Source organism: Canis lupus, chromosome 13 (genome assembly GCF_011100685.1).
Source record: "Canis lupus familiaris isolate Mischka breed German Shepherd chromosome 13, alternate assembly UU_Cfam_GSD_1.0, whole genome shotgun sequence".
Classification (NCBI taxonomy): Eukaryota; Metazoa; Chordata; class Mammalia; order Carnivora; family Canidae; genus Canis; species Canis lupus.
In genome coordinates this window covers 21793648-21809021 of record NC_049234.1, presented here as the reverse complement: position 1 = coordinate 21809021, position 15374 = coordinate 21793648, and the positions used below count along the sequence as shown (strand labels likewise).

Genomic DNA, 15374 nt, shown 5'->3' with positions numbered 1-15374 from the left:
TGCTCTTCTGGTGGTCCAGGTGGAGTGTGGTGTCTGGAGCATGAGCTTTGGGGCAGGTGGTGGGGACTGAGCAGATTCCACTAAGCAGAAGGCATTGCTGCCTCCTGACTATGTAGGAGACCAGGGGATGGAGAATGAAAAAGAGGTGAGATTAGCGGGCAGGTATCTCCAAGGCATCTGGAGGCCACAGACGGTAGCTGTTGCAGGAATGCATGGTTTTCCAGCCAAAGGCCAGAACTCTACGATATCCAACATTGAGCGCATCTTCCAGAGAAGGCCAACTTATCCAGAATCCCTGATTCTTCGATGTTTCCTGGGGGCGGGGGGGGGGGGGAGCGGGGAAGACTATGGAAGGATATGCTCCTACACGCTTTATACACATGCTTAGTTTAGATAAACTGGCCAAAGTCCATTCGTCCCTGGAAAATTAAATGCGGAGACCAGAGATTCCCAAAGTGGGTTCCCTGGACCAGCAGCAGCAGCCTCACCTGGAAACTTGTTAGCAACGCAGTCTCAGATCTTACTCCAGACCCACTGAATCAAAAACTTTAGCCCTTCCAGGTGATTCTGGGGCCTACCCAAGTTTGAAAACTACTAGGTAGATGAGTGTCACGGTTCAACAGTAAGGGACTCTTTTTATTTTATTTTAATCTAAGATTTTAAATTTAAATTCAATTAATTAACATACAGTATATTATTGGTGTCAGAGTGGTCAGCGATTCCTCAGTCTTATATGACACCCAGTGCTCATCACATCACGTGCCCTCCTTAGTGCCCATCACCCAGTTACCCCACCCCCCTCCCTCCAGTGACCCTCAGTTTGTATCCTATGATTATGAGTCTCTAATGGTTTGTTTCCCTCTGATTTTGTCTTGTTTTATTTTTCCTTCCTTTCTCTTGTGCTCCTGTTGTGTTTCTTAAATTCCATATATGAGGGCAACTGGGGTGGCTCAGGGGTTTAGCGCTGACTTCGGCCCAGGGCGTGATCCTGGAGTCCCGGGATGGAGTCCCACATCAGGCTCCCTGCATGGAGCCTGCTTCTCCCTCTGCCTGTGTCTCTGTTCTCCCCACTCTGTGTCTCTCATGAATAAATAAATAAAATCTTAAAAAAAAATTCCACATATGAGTGAGATCATATGATAACTGTCTTTCTCTGACTGATTTCACTTAGCATAATACCCTCTAGTTCCACCCATGGCATTGCAAATGGCAAGATTTCAGCTGAGTAATATTCCATTGTATATATAGACCACATCTTCTTTATCCATTCATTTGTCAATGGACATCTGGGCTCTTTCCACAGTTTGGCTGTTGTGCACATTGCTGCTATCAACATTGGGGTGCAGGTGCCCCTTTGGATCACTACATCAGTATCTAAATACCCAGTAGTGCAATCTTAGAGTATTTCGTAGGGTAATTGTAAGGTATTTTATAGGGTAATCGTAGGGTCATAGGGTAGCTCTATTTTTAACTTCTTGAGGAACCTCCACACTGTTTTCCAGAGGGGCTGCACCAGCTTGCATTCCCACTGGCAGTGTATGAGGGTTCCCCTTTCTCTGCAGAGTGAGGGACTCTTTAAATCTTACCTGGGCAGAGACACAAAAGCCAGCCTTCTCCGAGAAATGGCAGTGTCCTAGTCACCAGTCATCAGCAGTTGGAGGAGGGAAGTGACTTACCTTGGGTCACCTGAGTGCGAGCAGTGGTGCTGTACGTGGCCCACAGATCTCATTCCCACTCTGCAGTCTTTTATGAATCTATTTGTGAAGACCCTGGAGGAAGGAGGGCCTATCACTCACTCCTCCGTGTCAAAGAGAGATGACAGATTTCCACATCAACATTTGTGCCCTGTTTTTAAAGCCCCATTTGTGCTGTCGGACCTCACTGAGACAGAAAATGAGAAATGTCAAGTGAATCTGTCATAACCACTCTGAAATGGGGGGTGGCTGAGTCGGAACCCTCATGCATGCCCTAGGAGCCAGATGGCAATGAAGAATGAGGAGCAGAGGAAAAGGTTATAAAAATGTTTAGTCTTTGCTTTATTGAGTTACAACAAATGAGCAACAAGTTAGAAAAAATGGTTTTTCTTTCCCCGAACTCCCTAGCATTTTATTTGTGCAGTGTACCCAAATGGGGGGCAGTGGGGGGCAATGGGTTGCAAACACAATTCATATTGCAACATTTACACCAGATCTGTCTCTTGGTTTTTCTTCTTTAAAAGTTAGGACTAACTGGAAAAAAAGAAAAGTGCACTCAGGAATCTAAAATTGGCCCAAAACAAACACACAAACAAACAAAAATCAATTCATGGGTGAGGCTTCAAGCTGAAATCTTGTCAAATAACCACACGGAGAAAAGCCAGTCAGGAACAGAAGTCAAAACCAAAGCTGTTCATCTTTGTACCATCTAGATAGGAAGACCTCTTTTTGTTTTAGTTTTGTCAAAGTAATGATAATGCTAAAAAGGTGGGAGCCCTTTCTGCTGGTATCTGAAAAGAGGCTGAAAGAGGGGAGCCATCTGCTCCCCGGGTCTCTGGTGCTGGCTCAGCCCAAGGTCAGCCAGAGAGGCCAGGTGGTCTAGAAGCCAGATCTATCCATTGGCAGTTTGGAAAGCCCTGTGCGTGGCTAAACAGGGACCCCAGGGGTGGCTGGGGGAAGGACTGGAAATGGGTTTGATCCAGAAGATCTGCCATCTGCGAACCCTCTCAAAGTTGAGACAGGTGCCCAAATCCTAGCTTTCCCCACGGAGAAATCTCCCAAATTTCAAACTACTTAAAAAAAAAAAAATCAACTCTCCCTACCTAAAATCCAGTAGATATAACGGCACTAGTGCTAACATCCCCCCTCCCCCAAAATTAATAAAATAAAGATCAAAAAAAAAAAAAAAGAAAAAAAAAAAGAAAAGGAAAAAAGAGAAAAGCACATGTGATCAGCCCTCCCTCCTGGAAAAAGACCTTACAATGGTAGTGCTGGAAAAGGAGGTTGCCCTTGATTAAAAAGGTAACAAAATTCCCACATTGTACAAATTGTTTCCAGTATCGCAAGAGGTGGGGGCCAGGGCAGAGGAGCAAACTATTTACAGGGACCCATTGAAAACGCAGTAGTAGGACTTTGGCACTATGAACAATTCCCACCGGTCCTCTGGGCGGGGTGCGTGAGGCTGGGCTTCCTGCACCCGCAGCGCACGCAGCCAGGCAGTTGCACTTGGAGTCTCTGGCCAGGGTGGAGGCCCGAGGCCGGCCGGGGAGGGAGGTTCTCTTCTCTCATCAAAGACAGAGCGTCCCCTTTATCAGCATTGGCAGTTCCGCTGCACTCCCCTAGAAAGACGACACAAAACCAGAGACAAGACGTCAGATGATGGTTCCCTGGGTGGCAGGAGGCTGGGGTGGCTCTTCCTGGCTCTCCTGGGGGAGGGCCCCCGTCCAAAGCCATCCTGGGGCTGGGAGGACAGACGAGTGCCCAAGTTTGGGGCCAGTGTTTAAAAAGGAATGTGTTTTCCTGAGCACAGTGTGACATCCCAGGAAGTGCCCCCCGAATCAGGCCTTTGAAAACAGGATGATTTTTCTGGGAAGTGGAGGCGGTGGCCTGGGATTCTTTACATCATTGTGAGGCCCTTTCCTTATTCCTGGAGGGGCAGCGGGTCACAGGGGTTCCTAAGAGGTTCCAGAGTCCGACAAACCTGGATTTGGGGCCTAACTGTTCTGATTACTGACAGTAGAGCTGTAAGCATGTGACTTAATCTCTCTAGGGTTTAGTTTTTGCTACTGTAAAATGGGAAATAATGGGGTTTGCTGCGATGATTAATTAAGCTGACACATGCACCGGCGTTTGGAACAGTGTCCAGAACACGATTACGTAGTAAGTATTGTACACAGTGAGTATATACTACATACTATTACATGTTTTTGTTGTTTTTGTTAGGTGCAGCCTTTTCCTAGCATGGTCGGATATGTAACATTGATCTTGACAAGATGAAACATTTTAAATGTATTCTTTTAAAGATTTTATTTATTTATTCATGGGAGACACAGAGAGAGAGAGAGAGAGAGAGGCAGAGACACAGGCAGAGGGAGCAGCAGGCTCCATGCAAGGACCCTGATGTGGGACTCGATCCCGGGACCCTGGGATCAAGACCTGAGCCAAAGGCAGACGCTCAACCACTGAGCCACCCAGGCGTCCATGCATTTTTAGTTTGATGTTCATGGGAGTGTGGCCATTATTCCCATTTTACAGCTGAGGAAACTGAGCACAGGGAGGATGAAGACTTTGCCCAAGATTATACAGCTAGGAAATGGCCCAGTCAGGATTCACACCCAGACCATCTCCAGAGTCTGTGCTCAAAACATACAAACAGTATTTATGAAGAGTCCGTAGGGAGAAATGCTTAATTCTTATCTTCTCTGAAGTTATGAAAACAGTACAAGGGCCCTCTGATGAGTTGAATGGTGTCTCCCCAACAAGATATAGTGATGTCCTCATCCCTAGTGTCTCAGAATGTAACCCGATTTGGAAGTTTCTTCACGGAGTGAGTAATCAAGTTAAAAGGAGGTCCTTGGGGGTGGTCCCTAATGCCCTATGGCTGGTGACATTATAAACAGGACATCAGGACACAGATTCACACTGGAAGAACACCGCGTGAGGACAAGGACAGAGACCCTGGTGATGCATCCACAAGCCTAGGGATGCCAAGGACTGCCAGCTACCCCCAGAAGCTAGGAGAGAGGCGTGGAACAGACTCTCCCTTAGGACCCCCAGAAAGAAACCAACCCTGCCAACACCAGGCTTCCAGAATCCAGAACTGTGAGGGGATGCATTTCTGTTGTGTGAACTTTGTGGGCCTTGAAGGCAGCCCTAGGGAGTGAAGACAGACCACCACTGTCACCCTGTGGGCTCCCAGGATCTGGAGCTCCTGGGACGGGACTCCCGGGGAGGGCCCAGGGCTGTAAAGGGTACTGCTAGTAATCCACGACGGGCTGGATGGGGATCAAATCTGCTGATTTCTGCGGCCACTGGCTTTTCCTTTGCCTCCCTCCTGGTAGGACCGGTGCTGCTCAACCACTTCTCTGGCTGAGAAAGGAGTGGAGGGGGGGCCCTGAGAGGTGCTTTGGCATGGGGTGCCAGGAGCAAGCGGGCTGGACTGCTCGGCCAGAGGCCCCAGCAGACCATCTGTTGTCACTGGTTCCCAGTGTCTGGAGGTCAAATGTACCCACATGTCCTAAGTTCTCCTGACATGGGGACTCAATGCTGGAGTAAAGAAGCCAGCTTGTAGGGGCACCTGGGGGGCTCAGTGGTTGAGCGTCTGCCTTCGGCTCAGGGTGTGACCCCGGGGTCCTGGTATCGAGTCCTGCATTGGGCTCCCGGCAGAAAGCCTGCTTCTCCCTCTGCCTGTGTCTCTGCCTCTCTGCGTGTCTCATGAATAAATAAATAAATCTTAAAAAAAAAAAAAAAAAAAAGCCAGCTTGTGAAAGAAAGGTCTGTGGTTGAAAGCAGAGTCCAGGGATGTCCTTGGGACCCACTACTGCCTAAGAGTGACCCAGCAAAAGTCACTGGATCGTAAGAGCCAAGGGGGTCCTTACGTGCGGTGCTGCCAACATCACTCAGTTCACCAGGAGAAAGAGGGGAGCTGGGGGGGGAAGGGTGAGCTCCCCAAGTCGTACGACTTCTCAGCAGCACAAAACCACCCTGCTTGTGACAGCAGTGACAGTAGCTGGTATTTCTCTCCTACTTGCTATGAGCCAGGCCTGATGCTAGGTGCTGCTGCTTCTCGTCTGTTCCTTACGGTAGCCCAGGAGGTAGGCAACCGATAGGCCCGCCACGCCGGGGAGAAATGAGGGCTCAGAGAGATTAAACAACGGCAGGCAAATCGTAAGTGCTGGAGCCTGCATCCTCCAAGCCAGTCCCACATGAACTGCTGCTCTCACACCTGGTGCTGGTCCAGGCTCCATGTCGCACACGCATGGAGCCACCTGGGGACAGGGGAGAGAGAGCACGTCTGCTGTGAGGGCAGGGGCTGGCGATTCCGGGCGCCCCGAGAGGACCACAGGGCTCTGGCCGATCCCATGGAGCGCCACACGCACCCCTGGGTGGGCACCGGGACCACAGCCAGCCTCCTCCAGTGCTCCCCCAAGGAACTGGGTTCTCCCCAGCAAACTGGGTCTCTTGCCCCCCTTGCACAGGCGACTGCCCCTGGTTGGATGTCCACCCGAACAGTTCTCCGGACTCCAGGAAGCAAGGCCCACGGTGGGCAGACAGCTTCTGCTCGTCCTTCTCCCGGCCAGGCTGAAGAGCACCAGCTCAGCGCAGGACTGTGGGTGTTGGCGGTGGTGGCTCAGAGTGGAAGGAGCCCGGTGGCCGGGATCCTGCGTCTGCCACTTCCTAGCTGGGTGTCCGTGTCAGTCCCTTAACCTCCCTGACATCACTTCCCTGCTTCACACCTGCTGGCCTGCTGGGACGGTTACCGACGAGGAGTGCAAAGCATGCAGGTGCTCCCGAAATCCCGCTTCATTTCTCCTTGAGGAAGGCCCGGTGTAAAATTGGGGCTTTAGGTGTAAGCGAGCTCACGCGTGTGTGCGCGGGTACGCACATGTGCATAGAGGAGGCCTATTTTCTTTCACTCCCCCTCAAAAATGGAACTGAACCCTGTCTCTTCAAGTGAATGGCATAGACGCTCACACTTTTAGATATACCTCAGTATTAGGGTGCTTAGGATTCCCTGGGTCGTTTCTTGTGGACATGAACATACAAAATCCTCCAACCAGATGTATTCATGAAGAAAAGACACTGAATGAACAAACCCCTTAAAAAATACAAAACAAACAAAACACCCTTGGGCAGCCCGGGTGGCTCGGTGGCTTAGTGCCGCCTTCAGCCCAGGGCCTGGTCCCGGAGCCCCGGGATCGAGTCCCACGTCGGGCTCCCTGCACGGAGCCTGCTTCTCCCACTGCCTGTGTCTCTGCCTCTCTCTCTCTCTCTGTCTGTCTCTCATGAATAAATAAATACAATCTTAAAAAAAAACAAAAACAAATCCTAAAACAGACTGCAAGGGCAAAAGGGTGACCTGGAGAGAAGGAGAGACCCCGGATGTTTGTGGGTGGCTCTGGGGCCTTGGGGGCACCTTGGAGCCGTTGGACCTCAAGTCTCCTCTGACCTCTCCAGGGCGGGTAGCGGTGGGCAGGACTGTGGGAGCTAGCAGTGCTCTCAAAGCGAGGCTGGGAAGCCGCTGGAAACAGAAGGTAGGGTGGTGTCCCCGTGCGGGGCACAGCCGCGGCCTGGTCGCCTCCCCCGTGGGCAGCCCGGGCTAGCCAGAGGCTGCTTCCCTGGAAGGCCTTGCTCCCAAGGGTCCTCAGGTCTCCTTGGGAAGGGCTCCTGCCCCAGGGCTTCCCTAGCACAACCGTATCACGGAGTCTTCAAAGTGCCTGGTTAACTGTACGCCCCGTGAGGTCGTGGATGGGGCCCACGGCGTCCCCCACTGGCCCCTGGCCCCGCTCCTCGGCTGGGTCTGGCCCACACCGTGTACTCCAAGGTTCATTTGTGAGTGAAACACGGGAAAAGCTCGGTGCTTTGAGAGGGGTGGCTGGTGACACAAGGTTGGTGACAGCTCCCATTCCGGGTTTTTATCTTAGAGTAGCGCAGTGATTTTGACCTTGTGGCCTCTCGCTAATCCCCTAGGCTTCTGTCTGCAATCTTACCACTAGGCCAGGGGACAGTCCTCACTGCAGAGAACCAGTGACCTGACCCGATGAATTGATGACTTGATCTCCGAGCACCGGTTATCAGCTTCGGGAGGAACCAGCAAGGTCACCAGGCCCTTTGCTTATGGCCACTGTTCAAACATCTCTACCAAGCAGATGTCCAGCTTCTCCCTGAATGTGCCCAGGACAGGGGGCCCTTTGCCTCCATAGTGGTCTCTTTCTATCTTGGGGACAACTTAGAGGGTTAAAAACTACTATCTAATTCTTTAGCAAAAGCCGCTTCTTTATTATTTTACCCGTTGGGGAAACATGAAAAAAATTAGAATTCTTTCCCCATGTGATACCTTTCTGTTTCTGTGTCTCTTTAATTTTCCCTGTAGGGATTTCCCTAAGCCCTGCGGACTCAGGAGAGAGTAACACGGGGCTCCGTGAGGAAGAAAAACAAGCACTGTGATCGTGATTTATTATCTTAATAATATTTGAGTCAAACTTTCTTTTCTTGAGAGGGGGGCATGGTCTGATTTTAATTAGAAGTGGGAAAAGGAACACATGGTGGCAGGGAACGGGATTAAGCAATTTCCCAGGGGACCAGGAAGACGCCATTTCATCCCAAATTGTTCTCATGCCAGGCCGTGGTCAGCTCAGGCATGTCTGGCCAATGCGCTTGCCCTGCAACAGTATGGGGAGCCCCTGGGCTTGGGGAAATTTCTGAGACTCATAAGCCAGGCAGATCTCCCCCAGGCTGCTTGTAAGGAGCCTCCATGGCAGAAGGAATCAAAGGGGCTCCTGGCTTTTCCGGCTCTTTTTCCACCAGAGGATATCATCATCCATTAACCAGAGGTGTCCAAAGAATTTGAGCAACTGGAATCGTGGCAAACACTGGGCACACGCCTAGTGTTTATGCATGTGGACTGGGGTTTGAGTGCCAGCTCCCCCAGTTTCTAGCTCAATGATCTCGGATGGGGTGCCTTTCTGTGCCTCATTTTCCCCTACCATAAAATGAAAATAAGAAATAATGTTGACTTCAGAGAGTTGTCAACGCATGCTGAGCCCCTGTGGGTCGGGGCTTAGCATATTACCCCTTGCTTCTGCTCCCCACACCCACCCCTGAGATGCAGTTAACACCTGATGGCATGAGCTTGTACCGGTGGGGTCCCAACTGAAAAAGTCAACTTGGGAAGGCAGGAAGCATTGGGCCAAGTTCTTCTCCATATAGAAAAGTGTCCTTTCAGAGTGAGCAGCTGAGCATTTGCTGATGCTAATGCCACCCCCCCGACCCTGCCTCCTCCCGGCTGTGGGGGATTTCACCTGTATTATTTCATTTCATACTGACGACAACAGACAACTCTATTAGTACTACGGACTGAATTATGTCCCTTCCCCCACCATTCATCTGTTGAGACCCAGCTCCCAATACGACCGTTTTAGGAGATGGACCTACAAAGAGGTAATTACGGGTAAACGAAGCCATAGGCTGGGGCCCCAATGTCCTTAGAAGAAGAGGAAGAGACACCAGGAGTGCACATGCACAGAGGAAAGACCAGGAGGGCACACACAGAGACAAGGTGGCTGTCTGCAAGCCAAGGAGAGAGGCCTCACCAGTAACCAACACTGCAGGTACCTGGATCTCGAACTTTCACCCTCCAGGACAGTGAGGAAATAAGTGTCTGTTGTTTGAGCCACCCACCCAGTCTGTGGCCTTCTCTTCTGGCAGCCCTGGTTGGCTAATATCGTTAAGTGTTAAGCTTGCGGAAACTTATTAGTAAGAGAGAATAAAGTTCCGTGAGGGCAGAAAGGACTGAACACCCAGATATCTGCAACATGACTTTCCTTTGACTCTTTCCTGGAGTATCTCAAGAATGTCTTGACCTTTCTCTATAGAATCATACACACAGAGTCACACAGAGTCTTCTTTATTGGTGAAGTAGCGGAGTTTCAAGGGAAATTTGGATTATATGGGAGTCCACTTAGCACACTGGCTTTTAACCCCTGCATGTGTATGAAGTGTGAATTTAGGCAAATCACAGCCACAATGGCCCCCATCTAGGTCCCCTGATGCTTTAGGTCTCCTCTAGCCTCAGGGCCTTGGAGTATGCTATGTCTTCTCCCTGGAATGCTGGTCCTCTCCTCTCTCTCAGCCAACTTGTACTTGACTGTTTTGGATTCCAATTCATTTATTATCTCTTCAGAGAAGCTTCCCCCCAACCACCTAAATCAAGTCAAATTCCCCTATTCTATATTCTCACAGACCATGTACCTTTCCTTCAAAAAACTTGTCAGCATGACAATCTTTCCTTTTTGTTGCCTTAAAGCTTCATCCCTCGCTAGACTGTGGGCTCCATGAGGACGTGCTGGGCACCACAGCCTCCCAGAGTCTGGCATGCTGTAGCCATTCCACAAATACCTGATGCATCAGTGAGCCAAGTCACTTAGGATGGATGCCTCTGGACCAGTTACTTCCTCTCCTTAGACCTGAGTCCCTCCTCTGACAAATGAAGGAACTTAGACTTCACGGTCCCTAACATTGCTACAAGCTGCCCAAAGCACAGTGAGAATTCCTAACACAAGAAGCTCCAGAATTAGGTAAATGGAAGTGGTAACAGTTCACTCTCCATTAGGTGCCGGGGCAGCGAGGCTAATGGGCGGTCCTGAGAAGCATCACCCAGCAAACACCCAGGGATGGGTTTGCCAGCAGACTTTTTCCTGGAGCTGCTCACACACATGGGAAGCAACCAGTCCCCAACCCCTCTCCTCTGCTTGCTGTCAGCCAACAAAGCTACTGGGTGATGGAAAACAATGAGGAAAAGCAGAGGCCTGAAATACCAGATTCCAGACAATTGAGAGCCAACGATGTTTGCTAATTCTCAGGGTGGTTCAATACATCGCTATTATGCACTCGCTCTGAATCGGGCCCCGGAGACTCAGATATTAATGAGATATAGTCCCTGAGTTCAGTGGTCTCGTAGAGGAAAGACAGGGAAACAGATAATTACATTTCCTTCCTTCCATCCATCCATCCATCCATCCATCCATCCATCCATCCATCCAACTATCCATCCACACATTCAAATATCTGTATTTAGACAGCTAATCTGAACAGATCGTGGGGGCACACACACAGCCTGTACCCTAACTTATAGCCAGGATGCAACACTTGGTAGCCTTGGATTTTTAAAGCAAGCTGAACCATGGAAAATGTTTTTCTAACATTTCACCAAATTGATCTCTTCTCCAAAGCCATCCCTAATCACGAGTTGGAAATCGTCAGAAACTGGGAGGCAACCAAACTCGTGGATGAGTAATTGTGTATAGAATTGAGAAATGGTCAAGTCCGGTTGGTCTGGCCTGAGCTGTCATGGTGGTGCCACTGTGGCTGGGTCAGGCCCTGGCCTGATTGATGAGAGGTGGGCCCCAGGCTCTACCTGCTGCTGGCTGAGGAGCCCACGGCAAGTCTCTCTGAGCCTCAGTTCTGCCCTCTGCAAAATGGGAAGAAAGCCATACCTGTCTCGCAGGGATGAAGGGACGTTTAAATGATTTACTGGATGTGCTTAGAAGAATCCCAAGCACATGGCATATACCAGTAAATAGAAACTCTCAGTAGTAGGAGTACTGGGATATTCCATCTGGCCAAACATCGAGGCATATGTTTGGCAATGTGTGGCTCAAGTATTCTGACTCATTTTTCGGAAAGGAGGAATTTACCGTTCAGCCTCTCACCAGGACAGGTCTCTCAATGGATGGCTTGATAACGGGACCCAGAGGTTGAATCAACACGACACAATTCAAGGTTTGGAAAGGACTCCTTACCTTTCTGTCTAACCTCAAGGCTGGGGGACCCTGGCCTGGTCATACGCTGTCATGATGAGCCTTTCAAAGCTTTAGCAGAGGGGGATGCTTAACTCAGAAGGTAGGGGAACCCTGGGGTCTGCTCTCAGCTGCTCACTCAGGTCACCCTCTCTCGCTCCGTCTCATATATACATCCCATAACACCTTTTTTGAAGCCCAAACTGTGCATTATTTTCAGGATTATTATATGTGTAACAACTGAACTCAACTACAGTTTCCTAAATAAATATGTGTTTAAATAAAGGCATCGCTGAATATTTATGAATTTCAAGAGACCCATGTGTTCAGTTCATAAAAGCTGTGAAGTAATTTGGAGGGATTTCTTCCAAGTTGAAAGGTTCCTTTAAGGGGTGCCTCTGTGCAGGATGCCACCACCAGCGTGGACCGCAGGCCGCCTGTTTCTCCATAGAGCGGCACCTCGGAAATATCAGGAAGCCAATTAGGGATGTCAGATGTCACCAGGTGTTGAGTAAATCTTAGCATCTTGTTTGGGAACATTTTTCAGCTCATACTTGTGGCGTTTGCCATAAAGAAACATAGAAGGGGGTTCCTGGGTGTTCCTCTTTTTTTTTTGTGGAGGAGAGAAGGGAAGAAAAACAGCTAGCTCCTTCATCTCAGAATTATCTAGTGCTTAGTTGTCAGTTATAAACACCCTGGGAATTCTCTCCTCCCAACCCTACCCCTTGGGGGGTGGGTCAGCCAGAAATGGGGACTTCTGTCAGAAAGAGAGAGGCAGAGACAGCAGTAGGAGCCAGGGCTCTGGAGCGGAACTGGGGCGCTGGCTGGGAGAAGGTGGATAAGTTCCTTGGTTTCTGAGACTCCGTTTCTGGGTTTTATAAAAATCTAGAGAGGCACTTGGGTGGCTCAGTTGGTTGCACGTCCCGATTCCTGATTTTGGCTCAGGTCATGATCTCAGGGGCGTGGGATCGAGCCCTGAGTCGGGCTCTGCGCTTAGCAGGGAGTCTGCTGATTTTTGTCTCTCCCTCTGCTCCCCTCCTGTTATTCTTTCTCTCTCTAAAGTGGGTAAATAAATCTTAAAAAAAAAAAAATCTAGAAATGCTTACCTGTCAGCGTCATTAGGAGCGCTGAGTGAGATCATCTGTAATGAGAGCACCCGGCTCAGCCTCGGCTCCTCAGGACCCCTTGCACCCCCCTTCCACCCTTCTGCCCTCCTCCAAAGCTTCTCTCCATGGTGAGAGCATTGCCTCCCCACTTTGTTTCTCTGGGCCTCGGGTCAGGGGCAGGCACAGTGGCTGCCAACGCTGGATGGGCGTTTTCAACTGTTGGTGGTGGTACAGCTTAGGGAACGGATGGGGACAGGTGGTCTCCAGGGCCTCTGGGGAGTTGCCACCCCTAGATGACCCCCGCTCCGGAACGGGGATCTGGAGGTGCCATCTCAGCTCACTCTGGGATTCAGGGACACTTAGCATTCTTATATTCAAACTCGGCAACACGACAGGATCAGAATAGCTTAGTCTGCTGGGGAAAACCACTGTCTTTTCATCCCGTTGTCCTTCCTCCTCGTCTGCTGAATCCCCATCTCAGCTTTCTGGCTATGCCCAGACTCTCTTGCTCCTCAACTGTACCACTCCTTCTTTTGTCTCTGGAGCTTTGCCTGTCTGTTCTTTCCACATGAACCACACTGCCTTGTGGGTGCACTGGCTAACTCCTTCCCCTCTGCCAGGCCCCGAGATGGATGTCCCTTCCTCCAGGAAGCCTGCCCTGCCCTCAGTCTGGTGATCCTCTTGTGTGCTCCTCTGCACAGCTGTGCAGGTCCCCACCACACCATGGATCGCCCCGGTTAGTAAAGGCAAGAGCAATTTCCTCTGTCCTTGGCCTGACTGAGCTCCATGTGAGTGAGGACTCTCATCTGTCTTCTTTACCCTGTTATCTCTGGTGCTGAGCACAGAGCCCGGCACACAGTAGGTGTGCAGCAGGGATTTGCTGAATTGGACTGAACCCTATCGTCTAGTCCACGGTAGGAGGAGAAAGCAGTCACGGAGACTCCTGTCATGCACTGGAAAAGGTCAAGGATAGAAGAACAAGGCAAGCTAGGAGCTTTCAGGCAGATTCTGATTGGACCAAAGAAATGGCTCCCTCATTTCAGCAAGGGAGATGTGGGCTGGGCTGGTAGAGTCTCAGAAGAAAGCAGAAAAATAGCCAGAGGGAGGAACCAAGCTTGCCAGATGGTGGGGGGCAGTTGATAACCACTGGGAGCCTCCGAGCCTTGGCCCCCTCCTATCATTAGCCCCTCCACCCCGCCCCATGCTGCATCCTGGCCTGTAACCAATTACCACTCCCTCCTGAGAAGTCAGGGGTGGGGTGGCGGTGCAAAAAGACTTGATGGCATCTACAATTGGCTGTTCCTTAAATTTCCCTTTCAGCCAGTTTCACTGCTGATGGAATTGGCTAAAACAACGTTTCTAGAAGACTTCATTTTGTTGCCAGGCCCCTCATCTTACTACGAAATAAATGAATTAATGAGTGGCATGACCAGCCAAAGTTGTCCGAACTCCTTAATAAAGAGGTATGATAATTTCCAGGGCTCCCTCTGGGACCTTATCAATCATTCAGGAGGTTCTTACCTTTATTTCATTATTATTATTTTTTATTTCATTATTTTTAAAGATGATATCCTAGGATGGTGGTGGTGGGGGGAAGGTATCCCCCCTTCTATTGCCTTTTAAGTGACCTCTGGAGAAGCCAATCTGGGCAGATTGTAAATCTCATGTCTTCCTCCTACTTCCAAGCTGCCCTTGGAATGTTTTGGCTTTGGCTAAGGTGATCTTTGCTTCTTGAACCCCTCTCTCCTGCTGCCCCCTCTATTCTAAATCTACCACCAAGCAAGCTGCTGGGCTTTTAGGCCTTGATTTGCACAGACCTCTCCTGAAAGCACAAACACCAGGGCTTGGGTGGCATGTCCCATCATGTGGATGACATGGCCATTAGTAACCATGGTAACCTCCCTTCCCAGGCTTTTGTGGCTCTACAGGCCTAATTTACATCAGTCTCTTCCAGACTGAAGGGGTTCTAGGGACCCAATCAGCACAATTATGAGCTGGGTTACTTAGTGAGATGCGCTCTAACCCTTCCTTTAGCCATGACAAGGCAAATACCCAAACCTGCCAGGTGAAAGCAAAACAACCCCAAATCTCTAGCCAGGAAACTTGGTTAAGTACTCTTGAAAATCCAAAAAGGAAAGAAAATGAAAAAAAAAAAAAGGGGGAAGAAAAAGGGAAAGATACATCCTTTTCACCTTTGATTCTTACGGCAGTGAACACAAAGCAGGCAGAGGATGTGTCCTTGCTGCAACGGCATCTAGACTTTCGAATGGATAGGCCCCCAAGTGTGGTGTCCAAAACAGGCCACAGGCAGCAGCACTGTCACCCATGGGCACAGCCTTGCAAATGAGCACACAAAATCTACCAGCCCCTAGTGACACAGGGAGACTGAAGGAGTCCATAAAAATCTGCTTTTTGCTCCCTGTCCTGCTTCTATCCTCGCTAGGACCTGCACCCCGCCCTACACACGCCTTAATGTATGTCCTCCTTGTCAGGGGCAAGGAGTTAATGATTTCTCTGGAGTCTTCTAATAACATCTCAGGAATGACGGGGCGAGGCCATCCTGTGCATATGCCTATTCTAGACCACTGGCGCTAGACATCTTGATGTCAAGACCCCTTGGCTCCAGGGAATGAGTGACTTATGATGACACCTGCCCCTGTCCTTGTTCTGAACAACTCCTGGATGCCTGAGAGGACACGTGCACCAGACCACACTCATCAATAAAAACCCCAGACCCCAAGCGAAGATGAGACTCATGCTCCTTAATTTTCTGAGTC

General features: G+C 49.9%; 1 protein-coding gene across 2 annotated transcripts in view; it reads right to left on the bottom strand.

The window, feature by feature from the left end:
- Positions 1–2012: 2012 nt before the first annotated feature.
- Positions 2013–15374, bottom strand: part of ZHX2 (zinc fingers and homeoboxes 2) — a 161732-nt gene continuing 148370 nt past the window's right edge. The window contains exons 4-5 of one of the 2 annotated variants that reach the window (XM_038555428.1): positions 12598–12632; positions 2013–3313 (exon numbers count right to left, since the gene is read on the bottom strand). The gene's annotated coding sequence lies outside the window, so the exon portion shown is untranslated. The remainder of the gene's footprint in view (positions 3314–12597; positions 12633–15374) is intronic. The other variant, XM_038555427.1, reaches the window with a different exon arrangement.